Here is a 14,620-nt window from a genome sequence, read left to right on the forward strand (position 1 = left end):
AACTTCCAACCATAATTGAGATCAGAAATTGTAAATCATTGTATTCATTAAGTTGAGGCACCCATGTGACTTGATCTATCTTTTTAACATTTTTCCTGGCAATCATTAAACAAATCATGGTTATCATTAAGCAAATCCATTCTTCCAAATAGGTATCTTTTTGCTGGAAACTGGAAAAAACTGTCATGAATCGCAGTCATGTGACTTTGGGACACTGCAACTGGTCGCAAAAGTGAGCTAGTTGTCAAGTGCCCAAACTGCATTCATGTGACTCTGGGGAGGAAGACATTTTATAACAACTAGAAGTGCTTTATGGACCAGATGAGGTCTTTGGCCTTCCTCTTTCTGTCATCCCATTCACTTTTTCTTCACATATGTGTTTTGCAGTTCAGTCCTCATCTGTATATGCCCAAATTATCTCAATGTATTTCTTTCATATTGCTTACTCACTTTATGTTTGATTTGTCTTCCTTCATGACCTATACATTCTTGACTTTCTGACCTTTCTTTGTTACTCAACAAACTTCTTAATGAAGCCATTTTCATGTCATTCAACTTATTTCTGTGTTTCTCCTGACATACTCCTTATTTCCATGTAATATTGGGTGCGCAGAAGCATATTCTCAGACACAGCCATCTTTCTTTTTTTGAGAAGTATTTAGTTCTCGTAACGGATTCTGTAATACCCACCACTTTCTGCCAGTTTTTGCACAGCTTAAAATTTCTCCATTCATTTCCCCATTTTAGCAAATCTTCTTGCTACTTGCTTTAATTTACATTTTTTATGTATAACTTGTAAAATAATTCACCCCACTTTCTCTCTTAAATGCAACCATTGTGCCAAGCTTCTTAACCAACAGCATTGCACTGTGCTGCTTATTAAGATGCACACACATTCACATCAATAATCAATACACATTTAACATCATAGCATTTATTCCTTATACATTAATCCTTAAATACATTAAATCACTAAGAAAACATGACACATCCTTGTCTTCACTCTGTGTTCAGTGTTGCAACCATTCTCTTAAGTATTTTTTTATATCCTCATGCATGTTTTACTGTGATATTGATAGAGGAGAATATATGTAGCTCATGGAAATCCATGCAACTTCATCAAGAAGTGCCTGACCACTCAACCCAATATAGTATAACCAACACAAACTGTGAAAATACTACTGTACATCAAAAACATCACAGAAACCACCAACAGACTATTACAACCCCATGGTATCAGCATTGCACACAAACCAACTAAAGCTATCTGAACATGCTAAGTAAATCAAAAGACCCGGCAACCCTGAAGAAAAAAGAGGTCAAATTTCTCTTCCATACTTCTAAAATAAATACTACTATATTTATTTTCTGTCTTTCATTCATTGAACTTAAACCATGTTCATGTACTTTCCTTGTTTTATGTTTTATTCAAGTTTCCTTAGCCTACTTCCCTTGGAAATAACTGGGACTTCCTAGATGCATTGTTGGCAAGAGTAACAATAGCAACATGTCTAGAAAATGCCAGGCAGAGAGAAGGCATTTTCAGCTTTGCAGTGGATGAGGCTAATAGGCTGAGATAGTTACTGGCCCACCTTCACCCGTGGTCTTTTGGGTGAGTGGGGATTGCCCTCTGAGTGGAATATATTTTTCATCATTTTATCACTCTGGTATAAGGAATCTCTGCTTGTAATTCTTTGTTGTAAAAAGGATGTGATGATGAAGTTCTTTGGGGCTCTTATGTTTTATGACACCAAGCTCAAAATATAAAATTACTGTTTTACGTTTTCACTGTTCATGCACATCTCAGAAAACATTGCTTTTGAAGTGGAGCAAAAAAAGATGAGCAGAAGTTTATTTATCATGAGCTGGAGGTAGATTAAAGACAACATCACATGTTCCCTTCCTTAAGAAACCATTAGTGCAGGACATGTGGATGAATGCTTACAGTCTTCAGTTGTAGCCTTCAGATCTAACTTCCTTCCTGTCATGCCTGTTCATTAGATGAAGGATATTTAGGCTGTCTTCTCTATGTGCACCACATTTATTTGCTTTTTTAAAATAGCTAACCAGCTAAGAAACAGATGTACCAGGGATGGAGGAATTGGGAGGAGCTGAGTCAAAAGGGTTATGTTAATAAATATTTTTTAAAAATCACAGAAAGGTAAAAAAGATTATTTTTATTTTTATTCATCTGAAAAGTCACAAGAGAATAAAGATTCAGGCATTTCCTACAGCAGTGGGTAAAACAATTTCAGGTTTTAGCAACACGTAGGACATCTTGCAAAATACCCTCGTGTACTCAAGGGCACACATTTTTGCAACATATACTGTTCACAGAAGACAGATTGATGTTAATTAGGAGTGGGTGGCATGCTAGTATAAAAATAAATTTCTTTTCTACAATGTTTTACTGGTAAAAATAGAATTATAATGTGATCATTGTATATGTGTGAACAAGTGGTGTACTTTTTCTATTTTATAATAGTATTAGGAATTTGCATAATTTATTTAGCAATATATGCATCAAGTTCTGAGCTCTCTTGTGAACATCTTACTATAATTATGTCAAATTTGATTCTATTTTCATGGAGTACATATATATTTTGTTAAAAAGATGTTCTTGAGAATCCAATAGGTATTAAGAAAACTTCTGGTTATAATCCTAAATGTTCTTATTTTGGAGAAAGTCTAATTGAACATAATTGGATTTCTGAGTAAAAGATGGATAGGATTGTGCTTTCACTTATATGCTTGCTGAAGTTTGTTTTCCCAATTTACTATTATAAGAAATTTAGGAGAGTTCAATACATTCAACAGCTAAAAAGAGATTTCTCAAAGTTCAAATTCATCTTTATTATCCTTGGAAAATAAAAGGTGATGAATTACTTAATCTGCAAAATAAAGGGATAAACTGATATTTTAACAATGGAAAAGAATTATAATGCCAGTGAAAGTAAGTGATACATGATTGCTCAGCTGTTCTGCCCTTTATCTGTCCTACCCCATACTCTCCCAAAGTCTTAATGCTGCCACTTCCCATTTTTCCAAAATATCCTCATGGAATTTGGATAAGAAATTTCAAAAGGATCATGGACCGTATCCTTCTCCTTTATATTACCATCATTTCTTTGATGTTGGAAATGCAGAAATATTTGTGTCTCACATTCTCAGCTCAAGAGCCAATCTCCCAACTTGTGATAGTAAGGCAAAAGCAACAGTTATTGATTTCTTGATATTTTGGGGGGGGGGTTGTGGTTCGCCAGCAGCCTGCGGAGCTGGCAGTGGAGTTGGACAGTGAGGAAGCAGAGGAAGAACAGGGCCAGTCCTGGAGGCTGAGGAAGGCCCGGATGAGGGCTCTGCGTCGGAGGCAGAGAGCCAGGGCCATCTGGGAGTGATGTGTGGACTCCGGAGCCTCCAGAGGCTGACAGCAGAGAGGCAGAGGAACAGGAGGAGCCTGTTCCTAGTGCATGCATGAGAAGAGCTGCCAGAGGGCAAGATGAGCTAAAGAAAAAGGACGACTCGGGAGTAGGGCCAAGAGATGATTGGCCCCTCCCATAAGGCTTAAAAGACCAGCAACGGCTCTTGGGCTCTTTGTCAGAAAACAACGTTGATAGATTTGTTTCTTGTCTTGCTGCATTTATTTCTTGTCGGCGTCTTCTGCTTCTGAACTTTTGCCAAGAAAAGCCTTTGGCAGGTTGCCTAATTAGACCAAGGTTGGTGATAAGGCTGAAGAATTGTGTTATGAAGAATTTGTTTTGAATTAGTTTGGACTACGCTGAGAATGAATTAATTCTCAGCTGTTCTAATAAAGTCTGTTTGTTTCGAACTGTTTGCGTCTGATAATACCTATGTCAGTGCTTCAGCGCTGACATAGAAAGGAGAATTGGGGATCGGAAAGGGAGGGATTGGGGGGCAAAAGGTCAGTCTTGTCCGCATCAAGTCATGATCCGTTGCTGTGCTCGAATAAAGAAAAGATTTCCTTAAAGATTGGCAGTTTGGAAATTCATTTATTTTGAGATAGCATCGAAGTCTGACAACCTGCTTGGGCCTGGGTCACAACAGGGGGGTAGCCTTTTGTCTGAATTATTTGCAACAAGATACCTGCAAGTTTTTCTTTGTCAGCAGCATCTGTCTTAAATAACTTCTTGGCCTCCATACTGTTCCAAATATTAAGGTATACTAATTGAAGAACCTCGCCTTCTTTTTGAATAAATATTCTAAATACAGTTTCTGTGAAACTGATAGCATCCAGTTGAATTTGCGAGTTTAATGTAACAATTCAGTTTAAACTTTTGAATGCAAACATTGAACAACAGCCTGTAATGGAGAAACATTAAACTCTTAAAACTGCTTCCCTTTTTTGGCCAAATGAAATAGAAAACAACAAGAATGATAGATTGTTTATGGGTTTCACTTGATTAGTTTCAGCAGATTCACTATGAAGCACTTTTTAAAAATATTGTCCCTATGTATCATCAAAGGCAGAGATGGTAGGGTTTAAGAAGAAACAGCCCAGCAACCTTCAAATTGCCCAACAGGGAGCTGATAGAGAAATCATTCCGAATCAATGCAAAAACAAATAATAATTTAAATTTATTTTAAAAATAAAAATTATTTTTAAAAAGTTAAGCTTTCCCTCCAAATTAAAGATTTTATCATTGCCTGACAATCTATTTTTCTGGGCTGGCATACTTGTTGGCAGGTTCATTCTTATTCTAGCTTATTCTAGAATGATCTGATATGAGTAGCTTATGTAGCAGTTAAAAACTTGGTGTTTATTATCACTGCTTTATATATAATACACTATTATGTAAAGCAAGGAGGATGCCCATAGGCATTTCAAAACCTTAAGATGTTACCATTGAAACTTAATAGAAAAAGTCTTTATTTCTCCAAAAGAAAGGAAGAAATAAGAGCAGAAAGATTCTGGCAATCCACTAGAGTTTCTACCCTTAAACCTTCCAAACAAGGCCAAAATTGTATCATCAATGTCTGGATTGTCTTTCCCATCCATAAAATTGCAGAACAAACACTAACTCTTTTGTCTGACATCAACAAACTTCCTGTAATGACATGTCTGATATTGCAGCTCATTTGAAGAGTGAGTTTCAGCTGTTGTCCCTCAGAAATTTGCTAACTCTTGAAATGAAGAAGTAATTAATATAATATATAGAATAATCTGAACTGAACGTGCTATATCAGACCCTCACATAATATATAAAACTGGATTTTACCCAGTTCCCCAACCCAAGTGCAGTGCCCTAATTTTCACAAGAACAGGACTACCCCAAATCGGGAAGCATGAACAGATGATTAAACTCTCTGGCAAAACCATCACATGACACAATCACTCATACATACACCCTTTGATAAGTTGAGTTGATCATTTTATAATGCTATAATTAGGAACAAATTCCTCATTAGTCTTGTTGTAATGGTTGGAATGCAATACTTCTTACAAATGTTTATAAAAGCCAGCAGCTTTCAACACAATATGTAAAAAGCATCATCAGTTGGATAGTGATGTAGGCACGTAAGTGTGGAAGTTGACTAAATTAGTCTATAGCACATTTACTAAAAATCTGACTACATAACTAATAGCTTTGGGAGCTGTGCAAGTGGGATTTATTTTCAGACTAAAATGTGGATATCATTTATTTAACATATGTTGGCTTAATTAATGTAAGAAACTTGGAATGAATGCGTGCATGAGTAAGTGAAGTTACAAAACAATGAGATATGTTAACTTTTGCACTCTTATGGACAAAAAAACATTGTGGATTGATTCTCAGTTTGAGAAATGAATAATATAAGCTGTTGTAAAAGCATTATTTGACTCCCTTGCTATTTGGTCTCAGAACTGAAACGGATATGATAGCAACCACAGATAAACTGCTTGCCTATGTAAGTATTCTACATATGTTCAATCACTTTAAATGCATTTATCATGTGAGTTAGTCCATCTTCTTATGGACAGTGATCTAATCTTAAGTACTGTGCAACTCAACACCTAAATGATTGGGCTGACTCATAGAAAATGCCTCTTAGCCATCATACAGTAAATGCATTTGTGTACAAATCAGATTCATGGACACTTGAATTGATAATTGAAAGTATTTTAGCAGTGAATGGATCTTAGTCAAAAATTGAAAGAGGCATTGTAAGGAGGAATTGTAAGCCTTCAGTTGTATCAGCTGCCCTCACTTTATGATCAGCCATGAAAATCTAGGGACCACCATTGAGAATAGCTAGATTGATAAGTATGAAGTAGAGGAATTTCTTGATAATATTACCACATTTGTGGGTAAGATTGCCAACTTGGGGATAGTCGGATTCTATTAGAAAAACCATTAGAAAGAGCTTTAAAAATAATCTGTTCTATAAGTTTTTAAAATAGTACTAGAAAGTACTATTACCTGTTGGGTAATCCTCCTTTCCACATATAATATAGACTGACCAGTTTTCTTTCTCCTCATGATTTTCAGCAAAGCCCTGTGAAGCCTCCTCCCCCCCTCCCCCAGAACTGCCTGCAAATTTCCTTGGAGGGATGGGAACAAAGGGAACTATGGACCACAAAGAAAACTCCCATTCTGTATCCCCCTTTTTTCCTTAGAAATTTCACTAAGACACTTAAGCATATTTGTGACTGGACAGATCAAATAACAACTCTGGGCTCATCGTTAAATAATAGGTGTTTTCAAACTTAACCAGAACAAATAGTAACCTATTTGGTTGTAGGGACGTATTATATTTATTATATATGCATTCATTTATAAAGGATTTTTTCTTTACAAAACAGTTATTGCTGAACAGCTTCTTAATTTTAGTCACTTGTTTCTGAAATGCTTGACATCCTCAGAATGTAAAAGCTAATTCTTGGCCTGAATACTTCATTAGCAATAAAATCTTCTTTTTGTTCAAAGCCTAAAATGCTTTCTGAATGAATTTTGCTTCTCAATAATTTGAGCTTTAAGAAGGAGAATAAAAGAGTACAAATAGGAGTGTTTCAAGTAACTCATAATTACATGTTAAAAATGTGTTATAGTTCATATAGGGTTCTCCTTATTCAACTCTGAAACTAAAGATAAATTCACCTTTATTAGCTGTTGAAATAAGCTGGGTGTGATTGTGCAAATCAGCAAAAAAAAAAAAAAAAAAAAAGGTAATAGCTTGAAGAAAAGAATTTGTAGAAATGTACTAAGGGAATGATTTTACCTTATTCTAGCCTGGGAATCACATGATGAATATGTGATAGAATTTCAGTTGTATGTAATCATTGCTTCTTGTATACCATTCTTATGAATATTTTGAATATTTTATATTAACTTATAATATTTTAGAACAGATGATTACACAGTGAATAGTTCAATGAATTCTTATGATATGGGGAAAATATTTTATTTCTGGAAATCTAACAAAAAGTATACACTACAGGTATACAGTTGCTAACTGTCTTGTTCAGTGACTATTCAAAGTTATGCCCTTTGCAGTGTTCTTTAGTCATATGCTCATTAATGTATGCTTCATCCTATTCCTTACCTGATGTTTTTCTTTCTTTCTTTTTTCTCCTTTACAGAGTAGAGACATTGGAGAGGAAGATATTACAAGAGAATGAGCAGGCACACAGTGAAGAATACAGATTTAAAGTATTGCAGTGACCCTGGCAGTGTTGAGCCCACTATACAAATATCCCAGTGTATTAGTCTCTTGTAATCCCTTCCTCTCCAGTGAATGTAAATATAGACATTAATTCTTTCTTGCTAATTATGCAGGGCCAGGTTGAGCATTCCCAAGAGTGGCCTTGCTAATCTTTGGTTACTTGTTAGAGCCAGAGAAGTTTGTTTGTGTATCAGCTTAATATGTTGACCCTTCAGTATGACGTGTATAATAGGGCAAAGGAAATGTGTTCATATGGATGGAATTAGATGATGGTTTACAATATTCAATAAATTCTTTAACTGAAGATCTTTTGGGAAAGTTTCTGGTTATCAGACTGGACTTCTTCCAATTTTAAAAAAAATCTGTGTTATGGTACTTGTATCTAAATCAGTCTGATAAAGGCTGTTTGCTTTGAGGGAACTGTAGTCTATCCCAAAGGTACTTTTTCAAGAGGCAACTGAACTTTCTGATTTTTCTTTGAAGATGTTTCACTTCTCATCCAAGAAGCTTCTTGGATGAGAAGCAGGGTGAAATGCTCCTGGTTCGGACCGGATCACCCGATCCGGTAGCGATGGTGGCGGGTGGTTTGGAGAACCGGTAGCAAAAATCCCTGCCCTGCCTCCCATGCCTAGCTGAGCTGGGCGATCATCAGAGGCTTTTTTTAAAAAACTTTTGAAAACATTTTTTCTTCGGCCAAAAAAATGCTTTTAAAAGTAAAAAAAAAAAGCCTCTATGATCGCCCGGCTCAGCTGGGATTGTCAGAGCCTTTTAAAAGCATTTTTTCTACAACCTCTTCGGCCGAAGAGAAAAAATGTTTTAAAAAGTAAAAAAAAAAAAAAAGTTGGCCACACCTACCCAGTCACATCACCACCACCCCACCAAGCCATGCCCACAGAACCGGTAGAAACAAATTTTACATTTCATCACTGATGAGAAGCAAAACGTCTTCAAAGAAAACCCAGAAAGTTCAGTTGCCTCTTGAAAAAGCACCTTTGGGACAACCATGACCTGGATGACTGAGAATCTCCATAGTCTACTGTAGTCTACTTTTCATTTACCTATTTATTTACAGAATGTAAAATAAACTTTGCCTTATAGTAAAATAAATTATTTAAAAAGATTGATTTATTTGTGAACCACATATTTTGTTTTTAATAGTGGAATAGTTTTTATTATGAATAACATGGTAATTGCAAGCATGGACCATTATTATTGATCAATGAGGTAATTCTCCTACAGATGGATAGAGAAAAATGATGTAATTTTTATTAAGTTACCAAAGACAATGACTTTGAGAGATATCAGATGATAGGAGTAAGAATATTGTTCTTAAAATGTTCCTTTAATGATAATATTTAAGTTAGTGGCAAACTGAAGGCAGTGTAATTATCATTCAACAGGTGCAACATTTTCTTATGAGTAAGACAGCGCTTTTAAGTGATCTCATATTTCATCATTTTTTTGTGTTTTTACTGTCTCAGTCATAATTCCTGCATAAAGATTGTTTCCATTTACTTGAAACAATTCAAAATTGTTTAATATTCATAAGCATTATATATAAATTTTTTTGTTGCATTGAATGAACATGGAGAGAAATGTGAAGAGAAGTGTTGAATCAGTTTGTGTGGCAATTAAGCATGCCTACATGGAACTAAATACTATGAAAATTGCTCATAATTCTATTCAAGTAAGGGTGTACATGGCGGAAAATGGACAGAAAATGATCCTTACATGCTTTTAGAAACTATATTAAGAGCACAGCAGGATAATTGATCTATGTTAAACTAGAACTAACTGCATGTATTATATGTATTGGCAGAAAATAGGTGAATTTTCACTAAATAAGCACACTGATGATGTAAAAAAACTCCTTATGAGGTGGGGGAAGGGGGGGAATTTGTTTGTAAACATTTTAAAACTTTTCAATAAAAAAAAAACTCCTTATGAATAAATGAACAGTAACAGTTCTATCTAAATGTACTGCTATAAGAGTATCAAAAGTATTGAGGTACAGTTAGGTACTAATCATGCTGGCTGAGAATTTTTTTAAAAAATTATGTTCTAATTGCCGAATGTACAAAGAGGATTGAGGTTCACATTTATTTTTATTAATTTATTTACCCAATTTTTATCCTGCTCATCTCACCATGCAAGGTGACACTGAGTACATCACTCCAAAGCATCAGTATTTAAACTCAGAGGACACTGTATTACACTAAAATGTTTGAACAGAAGCTTATGTATCAATCAGTATATTATTAAATACTTCAGAGGAAGATAGGATTCTTTCTCTCCATCCCTAGAGCTACAGGTAGTCCTCAACTTACAACAGTTCATTTAGTGACTGTTGGAAGTTACAACACCACTGAAAAAGTGACTTATGACTGCTTTTCACACTTGCGACTGTTGCAGCATCCCCATGGTCATGTCATAAAAATTCAGACGCTTGGCAGCCGATTCACGTTTATGACCATTGTAGTGTCCCAGGGACATGTGATCACTTCTTGTGATTTTCTGACAAGCAATGTCAGTGGGAAAACCAGATTCACTTAACAACCATGTTACTAACTGAACAACTGCAGAGATTCATTTTACAACTGTGGCAAGAAAGGTTGCAAAATGGAGCAAAATTCACTTAACAAATGTTTCACTTAGCAACAAAAATTTTGGGCTCAGTTGTGATTATAAATTGAGGACTACATGTATTTGCAGTAGTTAGAGACCATGGTTGGGGACTTCTTGGTCTATAATGCAGTGAGGAATTAGCAATACTGACTAACACTGTTGGTTTGTGTTCTATCTGGGTTTTAAAAGATCAAGCATTTAAGAAAGTACCTAATTGCATTTGATCTGTGTCTTTGATTTGATTTGATTTGTACTGTGAATATCCAGTACATCTTAGGATATTATTGCAGAGAACAGGCAAAAAAATATTTCTTTTGTTCTAACAGTTGCAAAACTTAATTGTACATGTATTTTCCGTGCTTTTCATGATTCATAGAAAAGTCTTTAGGAGATTTTTATGTTATTTTATCTACTGTTTTACTCTAGTTCAAAATTTTTTTATCATTTATGTCAATAATTAAATTGTTATGGTATAATTGTTTCATAATGACCCACTTAAAAATTCTTTATTTTTAATAATTATTTTTATTCAAATGCAATAGCCATTAATGAAGAAAAATAATTCAATACTCATTGATATGCTTTGTTCCATTACAAGTGGTAAAAAATAAGAAAATAAGGTAATATACATTATCTTCTTCCTGCAGGTGAGAAGAGCAGATGGTGTGCAGATTTATTTGAATACCAAGCAGAAAATTCTGAAGATTGCTCAGTGTGATATGGTAAGCATGTACACATTTCCCTTCTTTTAATAACAATTGTATCTACCAAGAAAATATCATTATCTTCTAATGATGATGAGCAAATTAGAAGTGAAAAAAAACTCTTTATAAGAATTTTACTCTAATTCAACATACATAATCTATGACTTTGCTGTCATTCTGTGTCTACACAAAGACTTCATGTGAGAGTCATGGGGGTGGATATGTATTTTTCTCTTGAGAGGGCAGGGCACACCCTTTGTATGGCTCCAGTTATATTTTTACAGCCTCTGAAGCCTCATAAGATCTCATGACTGAGATATAGAAGTAAAACAACACTTTGCAGTGACATTTTCCCCCCTGTTCATAGCATGGAACACTAATCTCTGCATCTCTGCTAGGCTATTGCCATTGATTCCTCTTTTTTAAAGAACCTCAACAAATGTCTAAAATCAACTGAAAAATTCAACCCAATAACCTATGACCTTTGCAAGCCAACTTATTTTTTTTAAAGTAAAAGAAATGGAAGAATGAGTATGATATATGAATGTCCACATTTTCTTGTTGCATTCTTACATAAACAGTGCTGTTAATACTGACCTACTGATCTGTCTGAAAGAGAGTTCAGGTAGAAGATTATTATTTGAACAGCAGCAGCTAGTAACACAGAGTTGAAAGGATTGATGGTTTGCAAGACCTGTTTATAGTTAATTGAAGGTTCAAATTCTTGCACTTCTTTCAGTTCTCATGCACTGTAATGGTTGGAAATCAATCTTCTTTGGGAAGGACAGACTGCTCGTCTATTGCTTTGTTAATGACTTAATCTGGTATTGGGCTTTTTTCTTGTGAACATGAAAAATTGGCTCCTCTGCATACCATAATCAATGATTATGGTCTAAAAGAACTAGGCGGGGTACATCTAGTATCTTTATACATATCTTAATTTTTTTTTAAATTTTTTAAAAAATTTAAATTTGAAGGGATTTTTTAAAAATCCCTTCAAACGAATTATTTTGAATTCCACCAAGAACATTTGCAGGACTGAGGACTGAAGTTTGTTCTTATTCTTCAACTTTAAGCCTGTGATTTTGATACACATTCTATATTTTCTTTAATCTGGAGGTATTTGGATTTATAAATTAGTGGCTGAAACACCAGGAGTCTTTAGTGCTCTAACTTTTATATTAACTGTCCCTTTTTTCCCCCTTTACTTCCAATATAAACCTAAAAATAGCTGCACTGTCAACTAGCAACGGAACTTGTATACCATGTTGTAATATGAAAGACCCTCTTCTTCAAAAGTTTGTGTTTAATTTTACATTCTGACCAGGAAGAAGATGAAGATATCATGTGACTGGGTATCGGCATTAAGAAGAGTTTTGTACCTGACTCGAAATAATAAATTAATTAGTAATATCAGTAATAAATAATTTATTATTAATAATTTATCCTGCGCGAGCTGCACTGGCTCCCGGTGGTCTTCCGGGTGCGCTTCAAGGTTTTGGTCACCACCTTTAAAGCGCTCCATGACTTAGGACCTGGGTACTTGCGGGACCGCCTACTACCACCAATAGCCTCTCACCGGCCGGTATGCTCTCATAGAGAGGGGCTCCTCCGGGTGCCGTCGGCCAAACAATGTCGACTGGCGGCCCCCAGGGGGAGAGCCTTCTCTGTGGGGGCACCTACTATCTGGAACGAGCTCCCCGCGGAGATACGGAGGATCCCGGATCTGCGCACCTTCCGCCGTGCTCTTAAGACCTTTTTATTCCACCAGGCGGGCCTGGCCTAACTTTCTCCCTCTTTTTAAATAATTTTTTAATATTTTTTAATATTTTTAATATTCAAAGTTTAATTTGTTTTAAATTGATTGGGGGTTTTAATCTGTCTGGGCCAAACTATTTAGTTTGATTTTATTTCTGCTTTTTAAATTTTGTATGTATGATTTTATTGTTGGCTGTTCACCGTCCTTCGGGAGTAGGGCGGTATATAAATCAAATAAAAGTAAAGTAAAGTAATTGAACACAAAGTCTAGTAATTTAGCACTGTTATAAATGTGGTTGAAATATATTTTGTAGTTAAACAACTGTGCAAGTGGTAATGGGCTAAATATTCATTTTTCTAACTATAACTTTTAAATTTCAGTTTATAGATACATGTTTCCAGGAAAAGTATTTCCCAATTTTTAAGTTCTCAAACTTGTAAGTTTGAGGCTGAGAGATAACATTGTGTTTAATGCTACTGATGAATTCATGTGAGACAACAGGTTTTTAATTGCTCACCTTGTATACTACTACTCAATTACATCATTTGGTTAAAACTTATAATACTATTTTAAATGAATGTAAAAGTAGAATTATGGAAATAATTCTGGAGCTATTTGGAATTATAAATTAGCAACTTTTACTTGACAAGGAGTTGAAAAAGTAATATACAAACTTGTCTTCACGCAGTCTGAAACTTATACAAATTTGAAGGCTGCTTATTGAATTAATGTTCAATGGAAGGGTTTACTAAGTGTAGCTATTTTTCAATTTTCTCATATGTAGAATTGAGTAATAGAACTTTATTCTGTTTCTTAAAATTTGTTGTAACATTTAGCTGCATGTGCAGTTAGCATTGGGTCCCTCAGGCACATTATAGGTCAGCATTTTCAAAGCCTGAATGTAGTAAATTAGGAATCATATTTTATGTACAAGTAAATTCCAGTTTCAAAATTATGAGTTTGCTATATCAACAAATACTTCATTTATTGCAGCAAAGGGAAAATAGATTGCTCAGTGCAATATTTATTTTGACGCGTGGCCAACTGATGTTACCCTTGCATAAATGGGTTTCTTTCCTGTTAACTCTTCAATGCTTTTCAGTTTTAAAAAAATCATGTCTAGGAAATAGCTCAAACACAAGCCAAATTTCATATTTTATTTTTGTCTTCCATTATGAGGAATTGCCTCAGATATTGTTAGACTTAAACTTTGGATCCTTTCTTCCTTACTTTTTGAAGATATACTAGACAGCGCTAAACTAAATATTAGATATAAGTCCTCCAAAGTTTGCCTATCCCTGATATAAACATTATTCAAGTATAGGTGCCACATTCCACTTTATGCTACTTTATTTTCTAGATGCATTGTCTGTTAATTATGCTACATTGAATCACAAGTTGTGAGATAATAATCAGCATATTCTATAGGTCCAGAGTGTAATGACTTTACTTGCTACTTTGCTGCGGTGAACAGTGAACTGATATGTGATAAACTAGATTCAAATCTAGGATCACATAGTTCTGCTTCGATTCTAATTAGAAATAAAATGCTGAAATCCATTTATTTTCTTTTGTCCTCGTGTGATATTTCAAATTCTGGGAACAAAAATTTATGTTTTGCCTGTTTCCCAAGAATGAGTTTAGGATTGGGAGGAAGAAAAGATTTTGGAGGAAGAAAAGATTAGGCAATTTGGCCTTTCTTTGGGAGATAGACCAATATTACACAAGATAATCAGATTCACGTTTTATTACAAAATCATAAAATACAAAATACAGAAATCCCTGTTCAACATTAAATGTCCAATTGTGGACATTTATGTTAAAAAACATAAATATAACATGATAAAAAGGCAGATATATAAGAAAGACAGTA

General features: G+C 34.8%; 1 protein-coding gene across 6 annotated transcripts in view; it reads left to right on the forward strand.

The window, feature by feature from the left end:
* The window catches only part of ATXN1 (ataxin 1), a 219,789-nt gene that overhangs the window by 117,741 nt on the left and 87,428 nt on the right, over positions 1 to 14,620 (forward strand). For all 6 annotated transcript variants that reach the window (XM_034429200.3, XM_087890342.1, XM_087890339.1 and 3 more), the window contains exon 5: positions 10,932 to 11,006. The gene's annotated coding sequence lies outside the window, so the exon portion shown is untranslated. The remainder of the gene's footprint in view (positions 1 to 10,931; positions 11,007 to 14,620) is intronic.

This window comes from Pantherophis guttatus, chromosome 3 (assembly GCF_059756535.1).
Source record: "Pantherophis guttatus breed Tessera chromosome 3, ASM5975653v1, whole genome shotgun sequence".
NCBI classification, from domain to species: Eukaryota; Metazoa; Chordata; class Lepidosauria; order Squamata; family Colubridae; genus Pantherophis; species Pantherophis guttatus.